We start from the raw sequence: 24,928 nt of genomic DNA, 5'->3' as shown, positions 1-24,928 counted from the left end.
AGAATTGTTTTAATCATAGACTGACCTCCCAAATCCTCTTTATTTGTTCTTCTAATTTTGTTCTATTCGGGACTCTTCCATCTGTCAATTGAGTTCTGGGTGGTGCTGCCATGCATGTCAATCTTGTTGTCTCTTCTTATTGTCTGTTCTCAGTCAAAATAAATCCCTTTAGGATGTTTCGAAACACTGGGTTGGCTTTGACAAAGTCCCTTAGCTTCTGTTTATCCTGGAATATTTTTATTACACCACATATTTGATTGATATCTTTGCTGGGTAGACAATTCTTGGTTGGCATTTTCTTTCTTTCAGAGTTTTATATATGTCTCCCCATTGCCTTCTTGCCTGCATGGTTTCTGCTGAGAGATCGGAGCTTAATCGTATTTGCTTGCCTTTGTAAAGTAACATTTCTCTTTTCTCTACCTGCTTTCAGGATTCTCTTCTTATCTTTGAATATGGAAAGCTTGATTATGATGTGTCTTGGTGATTTTCTTTTGGGGTCCATCTTTCCTGGGTTTTGTTAAGCTTCTTGAGTGCTTTTCACTTTTGAGGATGTTAGGGAAATTTTCTTCCAGAAGATTCTCAACTTTCCCCTCTGTAGTCTTCTGTGATTCTTCCTGTTCTAGAATTCCAATAATTCTCAAGTTATTCCCCTTCATGTTATTCCACATGAATCTCGAGCTTTCTTCAGATTTTTTAAATCCTTTTTATTACTTACCTGCTTCTGTCCTAAAAGTTTTGAGAGCTTTTTCTTCCAGCTCACTTGTTTTGGCTTCCATCTCTTCAATTCTACTCCTTTGCCCTTTCAGTGTATTGTCCATTTCTGATATTTTATTATTAATTGTTTGGACCTCTTGCAGGTTTTGAATTGTTTCCAATGCTATATTTTTCTTATTTGATTGTTCCTTTAGCACTTTCCTGACTTCTTCCTTATTTTTCTCAATCTCTCTGTGGAGCATTTGGATGTATCTCAATATTCTCCTGAATTCCTTATCAGGCAGTTCCAAAGCCTGCCTTCCTTCCAATGGGAATTCTAGGTCTGGTCAATTGTCTCAGTTGCTCAATTACTCTGTCTTGTTTCTGGACATGTGCCAATATCTTCAGTTGTTTTTTGGGCATTTTCAATAACTACATGTGTTTTCAATAATTGTTGTTGTTGTTAAGTGCCGTCGAAGAGGAGTGTATATTGATGTATTAAGATTTCTGATCACCTCCAGGTAGATGTGATCAGGAGATGGGTTTCCATTTTCACTTTTCTTACAACTCAACTCAGAGTAATTGTAGCTGGTGTTGGCTGTCTATCTAGTGTATAGCAGCTGGTATTGGCTCTTGCCTGGATGGTGGGATTCTATAGGGTAACATAGCAAGAGAAAGAGCCTCCTGAAGGTAAAAGCGAGATGAAAAAACAAAAAAAAAAGATTGGCTACTACAGTCTATAATTGCAAAAAAAACCAAACAAACCCTGCAGCAAAATATGAGTATGACTTTAACATCCCTCTCTCAGCTTCTTGTCTTCCAGGCCACCTAAGAATTTTCAAGATGTTGTTTTTGCTCCTTATGATGTAACTCAGGATTTAATTGTCAGCCTGTTTCATTTTCAGTGTCTGTCTCTTTCCCCATCCATAATCCCATTCATGTGCTTCTCCCATTGAGAAACAGCTCAGGTCTGACTGGAGCCATTCTGGGAGACAGTTTAGTTTTAAGCATTTCCTGTTGATCCCTCCCCCTTTTTAGGTTCTGTGTGCTTTGGTTGTTGCTGAACAGATCCATGCATATGCATAGTAGAACCCTCTAGGGGTGGGGGTGTCCACTTGCTCAGGCACCTCCTCTAGTCACCAGAGTGGAGGTGTGCTGAAAGTCAGAGATCAATAAACAGAAAAAAAATGTTCACACCTTTATCACTGACAATCGGTTAGACCTCTGCAATGGGAGTTGCTCATCTGATCCTTCACCGATTCTGTCATGCCCAAAATGATGGCTGCTCCAGGACCTGCTGGCAGCCACAGATCAGAAAACACCACCTTTCTTGCTTTTGCTACAAATCCCACTAGCAGTAAGCCTTTACTTACTAAATATTTCTAAATTTCTAATTAAATAATTAGAAATTTCTAAATATTCCTTTATATGTAGTTCAGAAGTTCTGGGACCATCCCCTGAACCTGCTTTGTCTGGTATTCTGTGTTATTGCTGGAAGAGGTCTGCACCACACTTCTCCCTAATCTGCCATCAAGCCCCACCTCCAGTGTCATTTAATTCTTATAAAAATGATTATTGTCCCCATTTTATAGATGTTATAGATGTTAAGCTGATGTTGATTGACATTCACTATCTTGACCATGCTCATATAGGTGGTTAGTAGCAGAACAATGTCTGTTTTTATAATAATTTCTATATTATATCAGGAGTCCTGGTGTGGCACTGGACTGCACGAAGTCAGTTTGAACCACAAGGTTAGCATTTCAAGCTCACCAGCTCAGCTGCTCCTGGGAAACCCTATTCAGAGTTACTATGGATTGGAATCTACTTGGCACCAGTTAATAAAAACAACTATCTCACCTCCCAAAGAGGCATTTGATAACTTGAAAGTGCAATTATATGTGATTTTGCCCAGAGAACTAAACAAACAGTTATTCTTCTTCCTTTTCATGTATTTGACTAAATCAAGTTAAATTTAATTTTCAGAAAAATGATCTTAATGAAAATGTGGAAGTATTAGAATGGTACATATATTATGTTTATTATTCACTCATTTATTCATTTCATAAATATTTGCTGAGAATTACTCTGAGCCAGGTATTGTATCTGTTTGATCAGATAGGTGTGTCAAAATGACACAAATTATAGAACTCTTGTTTAATGGTGATTGCAAATGTGGTTCTAAAGACACATGATTGTGGGTATTACAGCCCTCATTAAATCTTTCCATTCATGTTTGTTTGCAGTTGTGCAGACTTATCCAGAGTGGAATCACTGGCATGGCATTAGTTTCCTACAGGACACACGTCTGATGGGGTAAGTGAAGTTCTCACTGAATTTGAAAAAGAACTGTGGTTGATACCTGCTATGAAATTCACCTTGTTCCTTCAAGCCAGTGGACTCAAAATCCCTCTCCTGCATCTAATTACAATTTTTGTAGGCATTTAAATTTTCTGTCCACTCTTGGAGAATAATTACAGCTATTTAATTGTATTCATAATTTAGTGTACACCTGAAAAATATGCTGTGAAATATAGGGGGGATCTTTTAAAATGGGTGTTCCATTTACAAACTGTCACATTTATAATGCGTCTTTAATCTTCTAGGGTCTGCTAGAATTTTTTATTATAGCCTGCTTTGTGCTTTAAATATTAAAGATTCGGCAGTACTTCAAAAGGTGATAATGCCTGATGCTCTGATGGTGCTTAAACCTCAAGAGCTAAATACATTGAGGAATGTTCAGTGGCCCCGACTTAATTAAACACGATGTGTATTTTCAAATGCAATATTTTTCTGCTTGTTAGGTTTTTGACAAATCCACACAGGTCCAGGTGGAACAAAGCATGTAAACAGGCTTGTGAATGGAGCTTAAAGCGATCAAATTAGCACCTTCTTGCAATTAATATGCAGACTTTAGAATCTCTGCAATTGATAATGTCATTGAATACTATTTGCAGTTGAACAATGTATTTTTGTCATTTCATTTTTCTAAAACATGTTCAGTTTAATTAAAAGAAAAGATATTGTTTTAGGTAGTTGTGGTTGAGTCCATTCCAACTCAAAGCCACCTTACTAAAACAAACTGAAACATTACTCAATCTTGCACCATCCTCACTATCATTGCTAAATCTGAGCCTATTGCAATTTCTGTGTCAATTAATTAGTCTTGTTGAAGTCCTGGTCTTTTTCACTGACCCTTTATTTTATCAAGTGTGATTTTTGTTCTCCAGTGTCTGGTCCTTTTTGATAACATGTCCAAAGTAAGTGCATGAGATGAAGTCTTAGCATCATTTCGAAGAAGCATTTTGGCTGTACTTCTTCTAAGACAAATTTGTTCTCTGGCAGTCCACAATACTTTCCATATTCTTCTCCAGCACCATCACTCAAATTATAAATTCTTCTCCTATCTTCCATATTCACTGGCTAGCTTTCACGTACATATGAAATGATTGAAAATCCCATGATTTGAGTCAGGTGGATCTTAGTCCTGGAAGTTCATGGTGTTTGTAATATTCTTTACAAACACAATAATTCAAATGCATCAGTTCTTCAGTCTTCCTTATTCATTGTTTAACTTTTGCATGCATTTGAAGCAATTGAAAATACCATCGCTTGGGTCAGGAGCCCCATAGTCCTGAAAGTGATACCTTTACTTTTGCACACCTTAAAGGGGTGTTTTGCAGTAGATTTGCCCAGTGCAATATATAGCATGATTTCTTGACTGCCTATTCCAAGAATATTGATTAGTGATCCAAGTAAAATGAAATCCTTGACAACTTCAATCTTCTCTCTGCTTATCGTGATGTTATTTACTGGCTCAGTTGTAAAGATTTTTGTTTTCTTTATTTTGAAGTGTAATCCACATTGAAGGCTATATATAGTTTTTGATCTTCATCAGTAAGTGCTTCAAGTCATCTTCACTATCAACAAACAAGGTGTGCCATTGTCTATTGCAGCTTGTTAATGAAACTTCCTCCAATCCTGATTCCATGTTACTCTTCAAATAGTCCAGTTTATTTGCTCAGCAAACAGATTGAATAAGCATTGTGAAAGTTTACAAGTTTGATGCAGTTTTCTGATTTTAAACTATGCTGTATTCCCTTATTCTGTTGGAATGATTGCCTCTTTTTTTTTTTTAATGCTTTATTGTAAATTATGTGATAGAATACATTACACATGGGAGGACATTAGCTTTACATTCATCCTGTTGTATATTGTGTCATTGCCATGGTTATAATCCCCTCCATGCGTCATCAACCAACCAAAGGGTATATACCCTGCAAGCCTGCCCCCTGGTCATCAGCACACAGCCCCGCTCCCTCTTGGGTCTAGCCACTCCATCTCTCCATGTCATCATCTCTGCCTCCATCTCTGGCATCACTTCTTCTCTGGGTAGGGTCCCGCACTCCACTCGTCTCCCCTGATGGTCCCAGGGACCTCTGCTCCTGGACTACAAAGTCAACCACTCCCTTCCTTTTGCTACAAAACATCTACCTTTACATTTCCAACCCTCACAGTCAGTCCTTATAGTAATTATTCACTATTGTACCACATGAGGGCTATCCAAATCTCCTTTCATCAGTCCTGCCCAAACAGATTGGGTACTACTCAGTGGAAATTCTACCTTCCTCTGTGCTCTCTGGATCTAGGCTCCCTCTTGAAAGCTTGTAAGCCAGTCACTTCTTGCCTTTGTAGGTCCCCCTCCCCCAATTTGGGTAGCCAATGTCCAAGTTGCCCATTCCTGTCTACTCTGTGTATGGAGGGGGTGGGACTGATCCTCACTGTAAAGATGTGTTCCCTCTTTTGAGCTACTGCACATCCATAGGTATAGGTCAAGTTCATCAAATTATATCAGATTACTCTTTTTACCCCTCTTCTTTCTTCTTCTAGTTGAGCCTTGATCATCCAGTCATTGAAGCTAGTTCAAGTGGGTATTATCTGCAAGTGTGACTGTGTTTGTACATAATGCTTTCTCTTCTTATCAACTGGACGCTTCACTTTCCACTCTAGTCCTCTGTGGCTATGTCACTGACTCTGTCCAGTATGGAATGTAGGTCTACCTCCAGCTCATTTGTCTCAGTCATGTTATCTTGTTTCTGGCCATGTGCTGATATGGTCATCTGTTTCTGTTTTGTGGTCATATTCAGTGGTTAGCTATGGCCTTAAAACTTAGATGGATGTGTGTTTGAGTATTTTTTATGTTTTCTGATTGCCTCCAAGTAGATGTGATCAGGAGATGGGCTTCCCTTTTCACTTTTCTTCCTCTATCTCTGCAGTTCTGTCAGGTGTCTGTGGCTGCATTGATCCTTCCCCAGTTTGGTCTCGGCCAAGATGGCTGCTCAGGGAGTAGCTGAGCGCCTTTGATTAGAAAGCACTGGATTACTTGCTTCTGCTACAAATTCCACTGGCTGTAAGCCTTCCAACTTTCTAAATATTCCTTTATAAGTGGTTCAGCGTTCTGGCACTATCCCCTGAGTCTGCTTGGTCCTGTATTTTGTGTTGTTGTTGATGGAGCTCCTCACTGCACTTCTACCCTATCCACCATCTTGTTTGTTGATCTGTATACTACTTCTTAGTCTGTCTTAGTCTGGACACTCCTGAAACCTGTGTTACCATGGCTGACCTAGCTGGAATTTGAAATATCGGTGGCATATCTTCCAGCATTATAGCAACATGAAAGCCACCACAGTACAACAAACTACAGACTAGTTGTGGGAAAAGACATTTGTTAAAGTTTTTTAACTAATGATAAGTTATTTGTTTCATTTTTCTTTGTAGCATGGCATACACTATGGGCAGGGGCAGACTTTATAGTTGTCACTTGTTTTTTTAATATAGTACTTAAAAGTAGCCTTCATCACATTCAATATGACTTGTAAAAGCAGAATTCTCATAAATCCCGAGATCAAATTACCTCTGGCTGCTGACATTTGAAAATTACTTTGGCAGTATTTACAATAAAAAAAAAATGCTTATTTTTACAAAATCCATGTAAAAATCCTATATTTTGGGGGGTGGGAAAGAAGGCTCTATTTAGCATTTATAACACTTTGGATTTCTCTGAAATGCCTGCCTTACAGAAGTTGATTTTTTTTTTTTAACATGGACAATTAAACTTTTGAAACAAGAAACAAAAGAGATAAATGAAACTCAAATTTCCAACTCAAGATTTCTAGACATCTTTTTATAGAGCCATATAATATTGCCTAATATTTGAATCCCCAAATAAACAACACTCTGGATAGCTTCTCATCTAGTTGGCACCTTACTAAAGCTATCCAAATGGGGATTGGCAGTAGTTTGAAAAAGGAACAAGACTTTCACAGATGAAAAAACAACAACTGTTTTTTGAATAATTCGATTGGCTGTAGAATCAACTTGTACCAGTTGCTAAAGTGGATATAAAGTAATATTAAAATATATGTGGAGGCCTCCAATAAAAGTTCAATTATTATACGATAATAGATAAGCTTGCATTAGAAAGGTCTGTGAGATATGAGGCAGTATGAGTTATGCGTATTAGTGCAATTTCCAGGTAAGGTAGTGCTAGTGAAATATGACAGGTGAAGTATTGTTATTATAATACCTAAGGCAAAGCAGCAACCACACAAAATGATAGACAAATCTGAATTAATATGATCTGATCGGTAAGGTGGCATTTGAATATGATCTTGCTGTATTGTGGCGCCAGCTGCCTGCATGTTATGCAAGGAATGAATTGTGCATGAGAGTGTAGGCAGAAGACTCAGTGGGAGAAAAGAAACAATACAGACAAGATTTTTTTGAGGGTATTTGTGCATTGCTGAGTAAAGAGTTCACTTGCAAAATGGACTAGTAAACAAATTAAAAGCCTGATTTTTTTTTTTTTCTTTTCCTTTCTAAAGCAGTCTTCAGCAGGTGTCAACAATAAACACTTAACCTTGGCAATTGAAGGAGTTTGACACCAATAATTAGGGAGAAAAGAAGAGGGGAAGCACATTTTCGTTTTTATTCCTTTTTTTCATTATCCATATTAGTGTTTCTGTCCTGGATCTGTGATCCAAGAAGCTATTTGAAATCCTAAGATTAAAAAAAATAATAAAAGTGTTGACTTCCTGGAGAATTTCAGCCATAGTTTGCTGCCTTGATCTATGCTCATCACCCCTAATTAAAAGTCTTAGCATTAATAACACCTACAACTTATTAGCACAAAGGAGACCACAGCCTGCTCTGAAAGGGTGCTTTTTATTAGGCAACAGAAACTCTCAGAAATTTGAGCCTGCAGAAACTGCCTGCGTGATCTTTAATGGATTTTTAAAGATGACAAGAAAGGAAATGGCAAAGTAAAGCAAGGGAAGGCAGAAATTCCCTGAAGGAGCATTCTAAAGTAAATCAGTGCAACTAAAAAAGTGAACTCCTAGGGCCCGGGGATATTTCCCAGGTTTTTCAGCTGGACACTTATGGCCTGTTGGGTCCCTGAACACCTCTGTTCTGGGAGGACTTTGACAGAGCAAGTCACAGAAAGATGAACGACAGCACCTGAAGTGCTGTTTGCGGGGCAGAAAATTGCTCCCTTTGCACGCTGGGCTTCCTTTGCTCTCTGTCACATGACTTATTACAGTCTCACAATATAACAGTGTGCCATTTATGTATGTTAACTTGGAGAGCCATAATGGTATTCGTTTCCTTCTTTTTCACTACTGCTTGGGCAATTAAAAACAAAGGAAGCAAATGAGGTCAGCACTCATAAAATCTGAGTCTATAGATGACAGACACCCTGAGACCAAATCACCCCGGACACTGTTAACACGTAAAGAAGTCATGAGCAAAAAAACAGCCCTGCCTCCCACTTTAGATACTTATTTTTCTAGGTGATAGGCTGATTCAGGTTTTTATGATAATCAGTCTAAATTTGGCACATATTTAAAGGAGTTTTGTAAATACTGCTAATAGTTATGTGCCCCCATATGGAACAGGAACACAAATCTTTAATTTTCTAGCACAAAGATCAACATTTTTATCACACAGTAGAATTTTATTTCCAGAAGATTTTGAAATAGCAGCTCTCTTTTCAACACCATTACAATGAAAGTTTTGAAATGTTCTATTTACAGGTATACAAGAATGTTGTCATTTTTGTTGAGTGCCATTGAGTAGGTTCCGACTCATAGCAACCCTGTGTAGGGTTTATAAGGAATGGCTGGTGAATTGGAACCACTGACCTTGTGCTTTAATATGACCTATTTTAGCTGGGGTGCTGAAGATCACAGTGATTTTGAAAAGAAAAAAAAAAGAAAGAAAACTGTTTCTTTTCTCTCTAGGCTTGATTTAAATACCAGTCTGGGTCTTATTCTATACCTCTTGACTTCTACAGTATGTATACTATACATCTTGGCATATAAGACAATTCCTTGGGAGAGAAACAACTTGGCTATAACTTGCTGTAGCTTGGCTACTGTCACTGGTGCTGACAATAGCCCCTGAGCCCTTCCCATCCTTGAGGCCTACTGGGCACATGGTAAGAGATATAAAGAAGGAGCTGTGTGAAGGAGGCATTGGATACGAGCTTAGCTCTTCTCACCCACTACAGGGGATCCAGCAAGGAAGACTTCAAGTGGACCCAATTATTTATATTCTCTTCTTGTCTTAAAATATTACTAAACAGACCTTAACTTTGAAAATCTAGATAGCAACTTTGAAACATAATTCCAATTGCAAAAATATTTCTAAATCTCTTGGGATGTATGGTCATCTGGTCCTCCCTTGAGCAGAATCTCACAAAGGACCACTATAGGGAATCAACAATGGTGTTTGTTGTTGTTAGGTGCCATCGAGTCAGCACCTAACAGTAACAGGAGGCCTCCTCCATAGAAAAGAGGATAAATTGGACGAGGATGGGATCAAAGGTAGAGAAACCTATTTGTCAATATTTGAAGAAGTTTTCATGAAATAAAATTAGACCTGCACCAATGGAGGAGTCAGAACTGTCTTGAGAAACAGTGAACAAACTTTGCAGCACATAGTGACCCTGAGTGCAGGGATTTGTCATAAGAGGAATCAAAATTAACGTGAGGTACCTAACTTGGGTGACTGGCTAACAGGATGATGTTAGTAACTGAGGGTAGAGATTACACCATCATTAAATGTGTGCAATGTAGGTTGGCTGACCACTTAATAAGGATATTGTAGAAAAGAGTCAAGCCATTCAAGAGAAATTAGACTAACAGTGGTGCTTTAGTATAAGCACTGGACGTCAAACCACAAGGTTGGCAGTTCAAACCCACCAGCCACTCCTCAGAAACCCTGTACAGGGTCGCCATGAGTCTGAACTGACTCAATGGCACATAACAACAACAAAAAAAAACCTTTACAATTTTGAAATGCTATGACTTTATTCCATAAGTTTATTGACTCATTAAAGACATTATTTTTGTTTTGACCTTTATGTTCTGCACAATGCTTAGCAATTTATAGAGGCTCCAACATGTCTCATAAATAATGAATATAAAATTAAAAAGTCACTACTAACAAGCTTTGCAACATGTGGCAATTCTTAAGGTTTCATTCTATGGTCCAATTTAAATTTATTTCACATTATCTAAACAATGTGAATAATTTCCATATAACTCTTATTACTTTTTTGATGTAGTGAATAAACCTGAGCTTCCTTTCAACTTCTTTATAGGATATTAAGGAGTCCTGGCATCACAGTGGTTAATTGCTAAGCTGCTAACCAAAGGTCAGCAGTTCCAACCTACCAGCTGCTGTGAGAGAAAAAGATTACAGCTTTGGAAACCCTGTGGGGCCCTGTACAGTCTCCTATAAGGTCACCATGAGTTGGGATTGATTTGACGTCAATGATTTTTGGTTTTTTTGGGGAAGAGAACATGCTGTTATCACCACTCAAAGGTTTGAAGATGAGGGGTACTTGAGAGCCACTCACTATGCATAATGTGGGCATGGCTGTAGAGATTCTGCTCAGTCTCATGTAGCTGGAGAGGCACCAATGTTTGGAATTTGCTGCTTTGAATGAGCTGTCAGTAACCTAGGGGGCCAAGTTAATATTAGCTCGCACTGGGTATCTGTGGGTATTTTGTTGCTGTTTGGAGAAATGACCAGTTTGCTTGGCTATATTGTCAGTTCTACTGTAAAATTTGCTGGCATTAAAGGTCAAAAGACCCAGTTTTCCTCTAGTCGCTCCTGTCCAAAAGAGAATAAATCTGGGAGCTGAATCATTTCTCTGACAATAATTTATGAATCATGCATTGACTGTGTTTGAATTGAGAAAGGCTTTCATATCTTTTCCATTAGCTCAGATTAAGTTTTCATATAAGATGCTGGGAAGCATGCTAGCAATATCCTTAGCTCATTTTTATGAAAATTTTATCAGTGCTTTTTCTGTACTACACTCCAATTGGGATGTCTCAGAATCTAAAGCTCAGCTTTGGACATGAACTTCTCTCAACCTGGCTGGCTGCTGCTCTAAAGGTTTCAATATTTTATGGGTTCTGGCTAACTCAGCCGTGAGATTCAAGCTGCAGAGATTTAACTCTAATGTAAAATCATGAGCGGATGAAAACTGGGATGTCATAAGTAATACATCTACAAGAGCAGGATGCAGTTACCATTTTTAAAAGGGCTTTAAAAAGAAAACAACATTCTCTGTTCTGCCTTTATGCCCCCCAAATGAAAAGCCCCTGAGCTATTGTACTAACACAGGGCCATCTTTTCTTGCCTGCTTTTTTCCCAATTGCTGCTTAATTGTTGTGGTAGGCTAGTGTTGTTTTGTCATTTCCCTGAAGGCTTCCCCCCATCCACATGAAAGCCCCTAATGTCTGCATTCTTGAGAAATGGACACCGCATGGTCGAATATGTATAGGCCAAATCCATTTCTTAGCATCTTCTTCTTTTTGTCTCAAAACTGATTTAAAACATTACAACTGATTTAAAACATTTGGAAAATCTGTCTTTTCAGCTGAAGTATTCTAGTGCATTCTTTCCTAGGAACTGCAGGGTCATATGTGATCCATCTGATGGACTTTTCTGCTGCAATCTACAGCCATTTCCCTAGAGCCCCGCAGAGCTTGGCAAAGCCAAGGAGCTCTATAATGGCTCCAGTAATAATGTGCTCTTTGTGTGAAAGAATCCAGGGGGAAGAGCAAGGGTAGATTGGCCAGTAATGGAAAAAAAAAAAAATCATTTTTGCACTCATTTATTTCTTCATTAGGTACTCTGCCATTAAGAATATTTAATAACAGTACATATAATTTTCCATAAGACACAACCCAAGCACAAAAAGAATGTATACTTAAAGTTTTATTATTAAAAGGTAGTCATCACTACTGATTATTAGACAGCTGAAGGCAGGACCTGAATCTCATGAGTGTGAGGTTGTAACAGGAGTGAAGGTTCTGAATGGAACTTAATTCATCTGTTCAAAAATGTCACCTGATGTATGTATTGGAATAAAACCATCTCTCACTAGTTTAAAAAATGTCACAAAATTAGCACTGCATTAAAATAGCTGTAAAATCACAGAACTGAAAGAAACTGAAAAGAGGAAGTGGTATACCCATTTTCTTCAGGGCCTTGAACCTATAGCCACCCAAGATCTTCAGAGCTTCAGCGACTCCTTGTGTTCAACAGAAATTTTAAGCCCAGTTTTTCTTGTTTAATTAAACCATACATGACATATAAAACAAAACTTCCACATATATTCTTTATATCATTGGAGATAGTAAGGATGCTACCCCTTTGAGCTCTTCTAAAGGGTAACACTCTTCTCTGTAACCTTACCATGTAGGGTACTTTCCATCCATGTAACTATCAATGGTAACGTGAAATGTGACTTCAATACTATAAGATTTAAAAATTAAAGTAAGGGTAGTTTTTTTTGTTTTTTTTTTTGTCTTCTAAATTATTTTTTGATTACTGAATTCACCACAGTTGGTGAAAGTGATAAATGAGACCTCTCATGGTACGCCATGAATTGATTTAGCCTATCTGCGGAACAATTCAACAATAGATATTAAGAATCTTTGAAGATCTATGCCATTCCATCTAATAATTCCACGTTTAGCAATTCATCTTAAAATAATCATGGATTTAGAAGCAATTAAGTTACTAGAATGTTCATTGTGTTTTATTCCAAATAGTGAACAATGAAAAACAAGTTAACTTTCTAATCACTGTTGTTGTTGTTAATTGCCAATGAGTTGGCTCTGACCCATAGTGACCCTTTATAGGGTTTCCAAAGAGTAGCTGGTGAGTTTGAACTGCAGACTGACCTTGTTGTTCAAACCAACTTTGCAGTCTAGCGCATTAAACCACAGGATAAGATCAGAACTCCAACCACAATGTTTTTGTTGTTAAGTGCCATCAAGTTGGTAACAACTCATAGCGACCCTATGTACAAGAGAACGAAACACTGCCCCATCCTGGGCCAACCTCACAATTGTTACCACACTGAGTCCATCGATGCAGCCACTTTGCCAGTCCATCTCGCTGGGTGACTTCCTCTTTTTTCTGATCCTCCACCTTCCCAAACATGATATCCTTCTCCAGTGACTGGTCTCTCCTCACAGTATGTCTGAAGTATGAGAGACAAAGTCTTGCCATCCTGACCTCCAATGAGCACTCTGGCTGCACTTCTTCCACCTGTTGGTTCTTTTGGCAGCCCTTGGCACTTTCAATATTCTCCTCCAACACCATAACTCAAAAACATCAATTCTTCTGTGGTCTTCCTTATTCACTGTCCAGCTTTCACACGCATATGAGGTTATTGAAAATACCATGGCTTGGGTCAGGGGCACCCTAGTCTTCAAGCTGACGTCTTTGCTCTTCAACACTTTAAAAAGGTCTTGTGCAACAGATTTGCCTAATGCAATATGTCATTTGATTTCTTGACTGCTGCTTCCATGAGTGTTGATAGTTGATCCAAGAAGAATGAAGTCCTTGACAATTTCAGTCTTTAATCTGTCGTGTTGTTTAGTGGTCCAGTGGTGAGGATTTTTGTTTTCTTAACATTGAGATGCAATCCATACCGAAGGCTGTGCTCTTTGATCTTCATCAGTAAATATTTTAAGTCTCTTCACTTTCAGCAAGTAAATTTGCAACATCTACATATTGCAGGCCATTAATGAGTCTTCCTCCAATCCTGATGCCACATTTTTCTTCATATTATCCAGGTTCTTGGACTATTTGCTCAGCATACAAGTTGAATAAGTATGGTGAAAGAATATAACCCTGTCGCACACCATTCAGTGTTCCCATGTTCTGTTCGAACAACTGCCTCTTGATCCCGGTACAGATTCCTCATGAGCACAATTAAGTGTTTTGGAATACTCACACTTCACAATGTTGTCCGTAGCTTGTCATGATCCACACTATCGAAAGCCTTGGCGTAGTCAATAAAGCACAGGTAAACATCTTTCTGATAGTCTCTGCTTTCAGCGAAGATCCATCGGACTCAACAATGATATCTCTCGTTCCACGGCCTCTTCTGAATCCAGCTTCAACCTCGGGAAGCTCTCTGTCAATGCATGCTTGCAGCCATTTCTTTATTACCTTTGTTGTTGCTGTTGTTGTTAAGTGCCGTTGAGTCGATTCCGACCCATAGCGACCCTGTACAGGGTTTCCAAGGGTGTAAATCTTTATGGGAGTAGAAAGCCTCATCTTTCTCCCGCAGAGTGGCTGGTAGTTTTGAACCGCTGACCTTAAGGTTTGCAGCCCGATTCGTAACCACTACGCTACCAGAGAAACATACAAAAGACTGGAAATTAATAACAGCAATTCCAATTGTGAGATTATGTAAAACTTATCTTGTAAGATACCTAAAATATTTTGTCATAATTGGAGGGAAAAGATACTAAAACTTGGTACTTCTCTTACTATTTCCCGCAATCATACAACACACACACACAAAAAAAAAAAAAAAAAAAAAAACTTAAAAGTTTTTTTTTTTATCATTGCCATTCTTTCTATGGGATGTTCCTCTAAAGGGACCCTGAAGGATCCCACTAAAAGGGAGAGTTCTACCCCTTGTCTTTGAAGGCATAACTTTCTTTTTCTTTCTCATAAGTCAATTGGCATAAATCCATTAGAGACCATTACCACCAAATTAATGATATAATTGTGTCTTTGTTCACTAAAAACAAACATCTCTTTAAAACCCATTCCTGTTTTCTAGTCTTATTTGTAACTGCTCAGGATGTGAGTGCAACCTTAGCTCTGACAGTGAACTGTGTCTCTCCCTGTTACATACATCATCCATCACCAGCAATAAGTGCTCAATGACTGGATGTTCATCGTAATTCCAGAGATGATGATGATGATTATGGTGATGATCCACAAGACTGCAAAGCCATAGTATGTTCTGTCACAATCACGTTGCCTACAGCAAAACACATGACCATTTTAGCTTGAAAGGAAGTAGATGTATGTGGTTGGAAGGTGCCATATTTATATCCCTAGCTTTCAACAAATATTTATTGAAAAAATACTGTGTGTCAGGCACTGTACTAGACCATTCAGTTGACAAAGACAAAAATGGCTTGTCTCTGCCTTAGTAGAGCTCATAGTCTAGTGTGGGGAAGAGAACAAAACTGTAATTTGGAGTCTGACTATAAAGAATCTTGGTAAGGAATTTTGATTGTGTTTTTTGAGTATGGAGAGTTCTGAGAAATGTTTAAACAAAGACACAATCTGACTTAACTTTTGAAAAACTACATTTTGGGGAGTATAAAAAATTAAGTGGAGTCAGAGAAACTTATGAGACAGTGGAAGGGAGGAAATGATGCCAGTTTGAGCTAGGGCAGTGGCAATGATGATACTGATATATGTTGAACATTTACTTGACAAGTCTTCATATCTAGGTGGATTGGGAAGGGGCATGTATAATGTTGGAGAGGAAGTCATGGTTGGCTTTGAAGTTTTACTGAGATAGATAAAAAGAAAGATAATAAGAAAGAAGATTCGTATAATTTATATTTGGAAATGCTAAATTTGATGCTTTAAATGACATTATGGTCAAGGGTCTTAAAAAGCAATTAGGACAGTAGGTCTAGGACTCATGAAAGAGGTCAGTGTGCTTGTTGCGGTTCTGTTACACAAACATGAATTCAGCCACTACAGGGGTTCTAGTTGTGCTTGCTTGCTTCTAAGTGAGAGAGGAATCCAAAGTATTTTTGAGCCTGTAAACTCTTGAGATTCTCTATGCCTCTATCTAGATATAAACTGAGAGAAGGTATCATATAGTTAGTTGTTTATTTAATTTTTTGCAAGCTCCTCAAGGGCATACACTATGTATAATGCACTTGCTAAATACAACAATGATTGCATGGAGTGAAGAAATGGGAAACATGAAGAGATTATATAATCTGATTTGCAAAACCCTACAGAGCAAGCAAAGGCAGAGTGGCCTGCAGACATTCCCTCAGTGGGAACAGGAATTCCTCTCCACCCTCTTCACAGCCTTATTAGATAACAGTTCTATGCTTAACCCTTGATTTCCCCCTTTTTCCAGTTCTCCAAACCCAGTCATCTTTCTTTCCTTCTTAATGACTCCAGAATTTGTCCATTTTTCTATTCCATTTTCTTAGTTCAGGCTAGCATCTTCTCTCACCTGCATCAATACAACAACCTCCCAGTGGTATATCTTTGGTCCTGTATCCTCTGTCATTATCCACATCTTATCCTATACAGTATTTAAAAAATGTAATTTTGATCATCATGTCATTCACTTTCTCAAAATGCTTTAATGGCTCCTATCATAATAAGTGGGAGTCCTGGTGTGGTGCTGTGGGTTAATGCACCAGACTGCAAAGCCAATTGAACTGCAAGTTTGGTGGTTCAAGCTCACCAGCTGCTCCTCAGAAACCCTATACAGAGTCGCTATGGGTTGGAATTGATTCGACGGCACTTAACAACAACCGCAACAACAACCATAGTAAGTATTAGAGATGAAGTTTGGCCGTCCTGGCCTCCAAGAAGCACTCTGGCTGCACTTCCTCCAAAACAGATCTGTTGGTTCTTTTGGCAGCTCATGGCACTTTCAATATTCTCCTCCAACACCATAACTCAAAAGCATCAATTCTTCTACAGTGTCTCTCATACTTCAGACATATTGTTAGGAGGGACCAGTCACTGGAGAAGGGTATCCTGTTTGGTAAGGTGGAGGGTCAGAAAAACAAGGAAGACCACCAGCGAGATGGATTGGTCAGGTGGCAGCATCACTTCAGTCCATCACTGATGGACTTGAGTCCATCATCACTTGAGTCCATCACTTGAGTCCATCAGTTGTGAGGTTGGCCCAGGATTGGGCAGTGTTTTGTTCTGCTGTGCACAGGGTCACTATGAGTCGGTGTTGACTCAATGGCACCTAACAACGACAACCATAAATGTAAGATAAGCACTGGTCTGCTAACTACAAGGTTCATACCAGCTACTTTGTTGGAGAAAGATGGGTCTGTCTACTTCTGAAAAGATTTAGAGTCTTATAAACCCTGCAGAGCAGTTCTACTCAGTCTTACAGGGTCACTGTGTAAGAGCGGACCTGATCTGATGACCATGGATTTGGATTTTGGTTTTTATTATAATAAATGTAAAAAAACTAGTCAAAATGCTACTTAGAATTGAGGCTCGTAAGACTTCCTCACACACTGTGAATATGTTATCAGGAGGGACTAATCCCTAAAGAAGGACAGGTTTGATATAGAGTAGAAGGTCAGTGAAAAAGAGCATCCTTAAGGAGATGGATCGCAACAGTGGTTTCAAAGATTGCAGCAGTTGTGAGGATGGTGCTAGATCAGGGGACCCTTCGTTCTGTTGAGTGTGCTCTGAGTCAGAACAGATTTGACAATACTTTGTAACAATTGTACAGAGCCCTGGTGACATTGTGTACTAAGCATTGAGTTGCTAACTACAAGGTGGATAATTAGAAGTCCCTCAGCCTCACTGAGGGAGAAAGGTGAGGCTATCTGCTCCCATAAAGATTTACAGTGTTGGAGACCATAGTGAGCAATTCTATTCTGTCCTATGTAGGGTCACTGTGAGTGGGAATTGACTTGATGGCAGTGGCAGGGGGTAACAACAATTGTAATTACAGAAGAAGCCAAAATCCTTAGGCTTATGATAAAAGTTTGTTGTCTAAAACCTTGCTGTTTATCTCTCTAGTCTCACCTCCCTGACCATCCTGCTTCCCTCTTCCTTTCCCCATACTCATACTCTCTAGCCATATTAAACTACACACCACCTCCATGTATTATCTTCTTTCTGACCTCAAGACATTTTTGTTTCTTTATTGTGAACTGAGTGATAGTTTAGATGGGAGAACATCAGCTTTACACCATCATTTCATTGCAATGATTACAATTTCCTCTGTGCATCATCATTCAACAGTGTTTCCTTCCATTTCCTCTGGTTTTTCTTTCTTTCTTTTCTTTTTTTTTGAGGAGGGTGGAAGATGGACACAAAAACACCCAGGAATATATAATAATTTAAACAACCAAAGTGCACATTCTGCAAGTCTGTCTCCTAGCCACCAGCACTCAGTCACTCTCTTTCCATGAGTCTAGAGTCCTTAGCTGCTCCCTCTCTCCATCTGACCTCAGACTTTTGCACACAGTTTCCACAGCCTGGAGCACTATGCTTTTCCCTAGGCCCCTCAGCCTGACTAAATACTGCTTAGCTTCCTAGTCTCTGCTTAGGCATCATTCCTGCAGAAAAATGTTCCCAATACCTCATGTCTTGGTTATATGTCCCTTGTATGTCTGTGCATGGAAAACATTTACTCTCAGATCAGTACTTACAACACTGCATTGCAAAGACTTATGGACTCTTCTTCCTCCATAGATTGTGTACTCTTGTTCTCTGTTATTTCTCAGCATCTAATGCAGTATTTGATACATAATAAGCCATCTACAAATTTATGATGGATGAAAAAAATGTCCTGCAGGGATGGTGAAAGACTAGCCACATGGCCTGGCAATACAGGCTACATGCTTTCTCTACATCTTGTCTGGGTTGAGGCTACAAATGAGGTCAATGTGTAATCAATTGGTCCACTAAGTGCCATTAAACTATAGCTTCTCGTGCAGTCAGAGATGAAAGAAAGCCAAAGTAGGACTTTTCCTCACAAAAAGAGCAAGCCCTAATATTTCAAAGAGAAGATGCTTAGATGAAACAGATCCATCTCCTGGTTGTACTGGCAGGTGGGGTGTTATTAGCATCCCTGATAAGCAAAGAGATGGAGCCCAAGGCTGAGCTGGTGTTTGTTCTTGCTCTCCACCACCCACCCCCTCTTTCTCTGCCCAGGCAACAATCTTAAAAGAAGGAAAGTGCAATTATGCAGTGCCTGTTTAAAATTTAAGGGGACAAAAATGAGTTGAGGTTTTTTTTTCTTCTTCTTCTTCTTTTTGCAAGAAACAAATTAGCCCACAGTAGACTTGTGCCTGCGAGCAGCCCATTTAATTTGGTTATTTCCTACACCTTTAGGCGACCTTTTTTCCACTAACTCTGCCAGCCTCTTTCCATACCAGTGCTTAGCTCTTTGCTGTACCCAGAAACATATGACAAGTGAGAGTTCTGCTTGTACTTCATTTAATAATCCCACTACCTATTCCAGGAAAAAAAGCGAAACAACAAAACACCTTAGGTGATAAGTCATTTTCATAAACACAGAGTCTCCCCTAGATTGATGCCCAATGGTTTCAATTAGTGCCTACAAAAACTTCAAATCCATATCATTAAGCATTTAATTGAAAATTTATATTTTAAAATTTGTGCTTAGAATATTGAGGACCAACCATATGACCATCCAGGGAATGTCTGTTGCTGGTTGTCCAGTTGCAAATGCGTAGTTAGTCCATGGCAGAGGAATTTGGATCTCTGTCCCTAGCTCCAAGCACATATGCACAACTACCTATTAGAAATCTCCATCTGATGATCACACGGGCATTATATATTGGAGATGCCCAAAATGTCACTTACCATCTGATTCCCTATGCAGTGAAGTGGCCAAGAGCACAGAACCTTGTGCCAGACTTCTGAATTCAAATCCTGGCTCTATCACTTAGCAGCTACAAACTAGCAAGTTACTGAACCCCTCTGTGCCTTACTTTCTTCATCTACAGATTATGGATGATAATAGTGCTACATCACAGGGCTGTTACAAGGCAGAGCAGTTAATAAATGCCAAAAATGGGAGTAGGACACCACGTTATGTACGTACTGGCTGGTGGTGTTGCTACTGTTGCTGCTGTTGTCTTGGTTAATTTTTCCTCTCTGGAGAATTCCCTGTTTGGTAAATAAAATCACCATCCATATACATTTCAGAGAATAAAAGTCTAGTCTTCCCAGTCCTCAGTTCACTCATAGTTAGTCTCCAAGTCCTGTTAACTTTACCTTCCTAAAATCTCCCTAGTTCACCTTCTATAAGACTAACTACTCCCCACTTTTTGTTTCGCAGTGAGTCATGATAACAGTTATTCACTATTGAATCATAAGAATCTCACCCCCATCTCTTTTCACCAGACCCTACTAGACAAGATTAAAACTATTTAATGGGGATGCTACCTTCTCTTGCACACTCTGAAACTAAACTCCCCCCTCAACCCATTTTAGGTAGCCAATGTCTAAGTCGCTTGTCCCTATCAATCCAGAGATACTTTCAATTCAGGCTTTCTTTATTTCCTCTCACCTGGATTAATTCAAAGGAGCCCTGGTGGTGTTGTGAGCTAGACATTGGGCTGGTGACTACAAAGTTGACGGTTCAAACCTACCATCCACTCCAAGGGAGACAAATGTGACTGCCTGCTCTCACCCTTGCAAACCCTGCTTTGACTCGAAATTGACTAGATGGCAATGGGTTAGTTTTATTGTGTTTTGGATTAGTGCAATACACTTGTATGCAGGTTCCCCACTGCCAGTCTTATTCCCTCCACAAAACACACAAGTCTACTTGTATTCCTTTCCCTCCTTAATCCTTTCAAGTGGCTCCTTGCAAAGAGTCTGTCTTCCTCAACATCAAGGATTTAAATGAGAAAAGAACCCCAAACTGAAACTGAAATTTTTCTTTTTTTACTGGAATGAAACAAAAACTAGTGTAAAAAAATTGTTTTTCTGAACTAGTATTAAAATAGAAAATCATTCCTTTTTCATTGGTGTGTTTCTCTATTTTTGTTTGAAGGATAATTTTTAAGTGATAAGCCAGACCATTGGATCATTTGTCAGACTTACATCTGGTGCCCATGTATGCTGAATGCTTCTCTATTATTAGGATGGGCTTCTGGACTGCAAACTACAAGGTCAGCCGTTCAAACCACCAACTGCTCCTCGGATATCCTAAAAAGGGTCACTATGAGTTGGAACTGACTCAACGGTACTTAACAACAATTATTAAGATATTTGCAAGTGCCTAGTAAAATTTTGTGTAGTGCTGTAGGCTAAGCACTGGACCACAAGATTGGTTTGAACTGCAAGATAGGTGCTTCAAGTCCACCAGCCACTCCTGGGAAACCCTATACAGGGTCATTATGGATCAGAACCAACACAATGGCCCAAACAACAACAAAACAGTAAAAATGTGATAAAAGGTAAAATGAGACTTGAAACTAGTTTTTCTGCTCACTGCTGGGCTGCCAGTGTTCACAGAGTGCTTAGACTATATGGCCCTAATGCTCCACCAGAGCAGCATTCTCAATGATGTCTTGATCAAGCACTGGTTCCCAGGATGTGGTTGACTTGGTGCATAAGCAAGAGTGTGGCACTCTGGAGTCAGAAGTCCTGCAACTGCCACTAAAATACCTGTGATATCCTTCAGAAAAATTCATTTATCTAAGTGTCCTCATATGTAAATTGAAATGAGTATTTCTCAGTGAAATACGTAAAACAATTAGCTCTGTGTTGTCATGTAGTGAATAGCATAGAAAAGTTAAAAGAGACCCTCTGCCAGCGTTATTGCAAAACTTTCTAACTAATCAAAATGCACACAAAACTCTTACAGAAGAAGGTGGTTGTTAGATGTTGAATCACTTGTGACTCATAGTGATCCCCTGTACAACAGAAGGAAAAGCTGCCCATCCTCACAGTTGTGAGGAAACATTGCACCATCCTCACAATTATTATGTTTGAGCCCATTGTGGTATCCACTGTGCCAACCCACCTCATTGAGGGTCTTCCTCTTTGTCGCCGACTCTCTACCAAGTACAATGTCCTTCTACAGAGATTTGACAGCATGTCCTTGATAACATGTCTGAAGTATGTAAGATGAAATCACATCATCCTCACATCTCAGAGGCATTCTGGCTGTACTTCTTCCAACACAGACCTGTTCATTCTTTTGGCAGCCCATAGTATAGTCAGTAGTTTTCACCAACACCATAATTCAAAGCTATCAGTTATATTCTAACTGTACCATTCCTACCTGCGTGACCTTAGGTATATAAAAGTACAACTGACACAGTGTTAGTAAGAAGGAAAACAGAATACTTAAAGGAGCTCCAGGTACATACTGAATATGAGAGTATATATAAAATAAATATACTAAAATTGTTTCCTGATTCTTTGAAGGGTTATCTTGGCAAATTAGATCTTGAATAAATCTGAGTGTTGCTCGTTAAAAACCTGTTCTAGTGTCTCTGACTCACACTGGGCCTTTTTCATACAATAAGTGAATCACATATATGACCAGGATTCCTGCACTTGCACTTACCCTCTGTCCTAGTTAGCCTTAGCGTTTGGTTCTCTGCTACTCCCCAATGCTTAGGCACACAGTACCTGGCACACAGTATTATTCAATAAGTTCTTGAACTATTGTTGGATGAATAAATGTTCTCTTTTAGTCTCAGCTGGAAGTTAAAGCTCTCCTTACCTTTCATTCCTGGGAAATTGCTTCCTTTTCACCTGCTGGTCAACAAGATCTTTCACTGAGAAGGGATTATATGTTACTTGTGTGAACTACAAGTAGACCTGGTGGCACTATGGGTTAGGCTGCTAACCGCAAGGTCATCAGTACACTCACCAACTGCTCCATGGGAGAAAGATGACAATGTGTGTTCCCTGTCAGTCTCACAAATCCTATACAGGGTCACTGTGAGTTGTGATTGACTTAAGATGGCTAATGGGTTGTTTTGTTTTGTCTTTTTTCTTGCGAATACCACATTGCTCAAGCGAGGATGACAAACTATTCTGCAACATCAAGAGCTAGCCACAGGAGAAAAATTGTTCCCTATTTCTCTATATTTTCAGTTTTTGAAGAATGAAATAGTGACTCCAAAAAATTAATTAATTGGTAATAGGCAAAACTGTATGAAGAGGTGACTAAAGATGGAAAAAAATCTATTTCATACAAACTCAAAGAGAAATGCTACACTACGAGGGGGTGGGGAAGAAACCTCAGTAAAAAATAATAATTATAATAAATAACAAGACAACCAGCACTGAGCATTTTCAGAGGACAGTTCCTGGTAAGAATACCACATGATGTCACGTACCAGTGGCTCCTAAGCAAAGCTGGGTCTCACTGTGACCCCAGGGTAATTTCACTGAGCCTCAACCTGGCCAGTGGCTAAGAACATAAGCCCCACTTCCCTGCAGATGGCACTACTCACATAACCAATCTTGAGTTCTGGGCACTGAAACTACATTTCTCCAAGGCTTTAATCTCATATAGAGTTAACCTGTTGAGCACTTCTTATTTTGTAAATTTTTTACATCATGGCAAATAGAAACTGGTATACAATCAAAGCCTTTGAAGATGTCGTTGTTTTGACTTTAGGGTGAGGCAGCCCCGTACAGTATCAAAGACCTGGCATTGGAGTCAGGAGTCCTGGTTCTAATCCACCAAATGTTAAGTGCCATTGAGTTGGTTCTGACTCACAACAACCTTCTTTAGAGTTTCTGAGGAGTGACCAGTGAGGTTTGAACTGCCAACCTTGTGGTCCAGACCAACTTTGTGGTCCAGTGCATTATCATGCAGTGCCACACCAGGACTGTACCAACTAGTACAGTATTTAACTCGCGGGACCTCCATCTTTTCATCTATGATATGAAACAAACTGATCCAGATGATCTCCAAGGTTCTTTCCAGGATGAAAATGTATTTTAAGGCCATGGATATTTGGTGCACCAATCACATCATGCATTATTGCTCTTGAATTACTAATAAAATGTACCCTAACAGTTTCATTGTGGAAACTAAATTAAAGGGTACTTCTTTAGCTTGAACAATCCTTCCAGATGACGTTTCCAAATTATTATATAGAGTAAACCCAGAGTCCCTATTCATCTATATTTAAAATGACCACAAATGTGTGTGTATCTTAACAAATAAGATAAGAACTGTAAATGGCATCTACAAGCAACTGGGGTGTATTTTCAACATTTATTGTGACATAAAGAATAAGAAGTGTGCTAATGCTTGTGTGTGGAGACTCACTGATAACCTTCCTTCCAAGATAAATGCGTTGGGATGCTAGGTAGATTTTGCACATAAAAGTGAGACATGAGTTACTAGAATTTGCCAGCAATTAAATAGGAAACTAACTGATCCTAAGTGGAGAAGCAGTTTTTCTTTGCAATTGTGACTTCGACTCACCGTTGTGCAAAATAAAAGATGTTAAGAAACAAAGTCTTCCCATCCTTAACCATTTCTTTTGGTTCTATTGTCTTATAAATATTTACTTATACCTCCTCCAGTCTCAAAGCAAGTTGAGTCCTCTTGGCAGTTTCTCCCACCTCTTCTGCTGATTGCATCGCTCTGTGCCTGATAGAAGACTTTTTTTCTTTGACTAATAGCCTTCATTCTCCAGGTTCCTGTCTCCCTCCAAATACACTCAGCTATGCTGTACATTCAAAACAATTTACTCAGCCCTACTGCAATCTCTATTAAAAGTCCTTCAATATAAAACATACATCTTTAAAATGTATCCGTATCTGTTATCTCCATTTTCTCTCCACTCTAATTTCTAAGCTGTCAAAAAGTCAGTCCTTTCTAGTTTAAAAAAAAAAAAAAAAAAAAAACAGCTCCATAAAGAAAACCAAACTGTTGTGAGGAAGTTGATTCTAAGTCACAGCAACCCCACACGTGTCAGAGTAGACTGCTCCATAGGGTTTCCAATGGCTGATTTGTTGGAAGTAAATCAATAGGCCTTTCTTGGGAGGCACTTTTGGGTGGCTGAAATAAGTCTTTTGATTATTAGCCCAGCGTATTAACTGTTTGCATCACCCAGTTCTATAGAGAGAGAGTTCTATACAGAAG

At 39.1% G+C, this 24,928-nt stretch overlaps 1 pseudogene; it reads right to left on the bottom strand.

Moving 5' to 3' along the window:
* Positions 1–24,423, bottom strand: part of LOC102819291 — a 28,417-nt pseudogene extending 3,994 nt beyond the window's left edge.
* Positions 24,424–24,928: the final 505 nt, after the last annotated feature.

Source organism: Chrysochloris asiatica, unplaced genomic scaffold (assembly GCF_000296735.1).
Source record: "Chrysochloris asiatica unplaced genomic scaffold, ChrAsi1.0 scaffold00002, whole genome shotgun sequence".
Lineage (NCBI taxonomy): Eukaryota > Metazoa > Chordata > Mammalia > Afrosoricida > Chrysochloridae > Chrysochloris > Chrysochloris asiatica.
The sequence above is the reverse complement of the archived record's forward strand: the minus strand, read 5'-3'. Positions and strand labels throughout refer to the sequence as shown.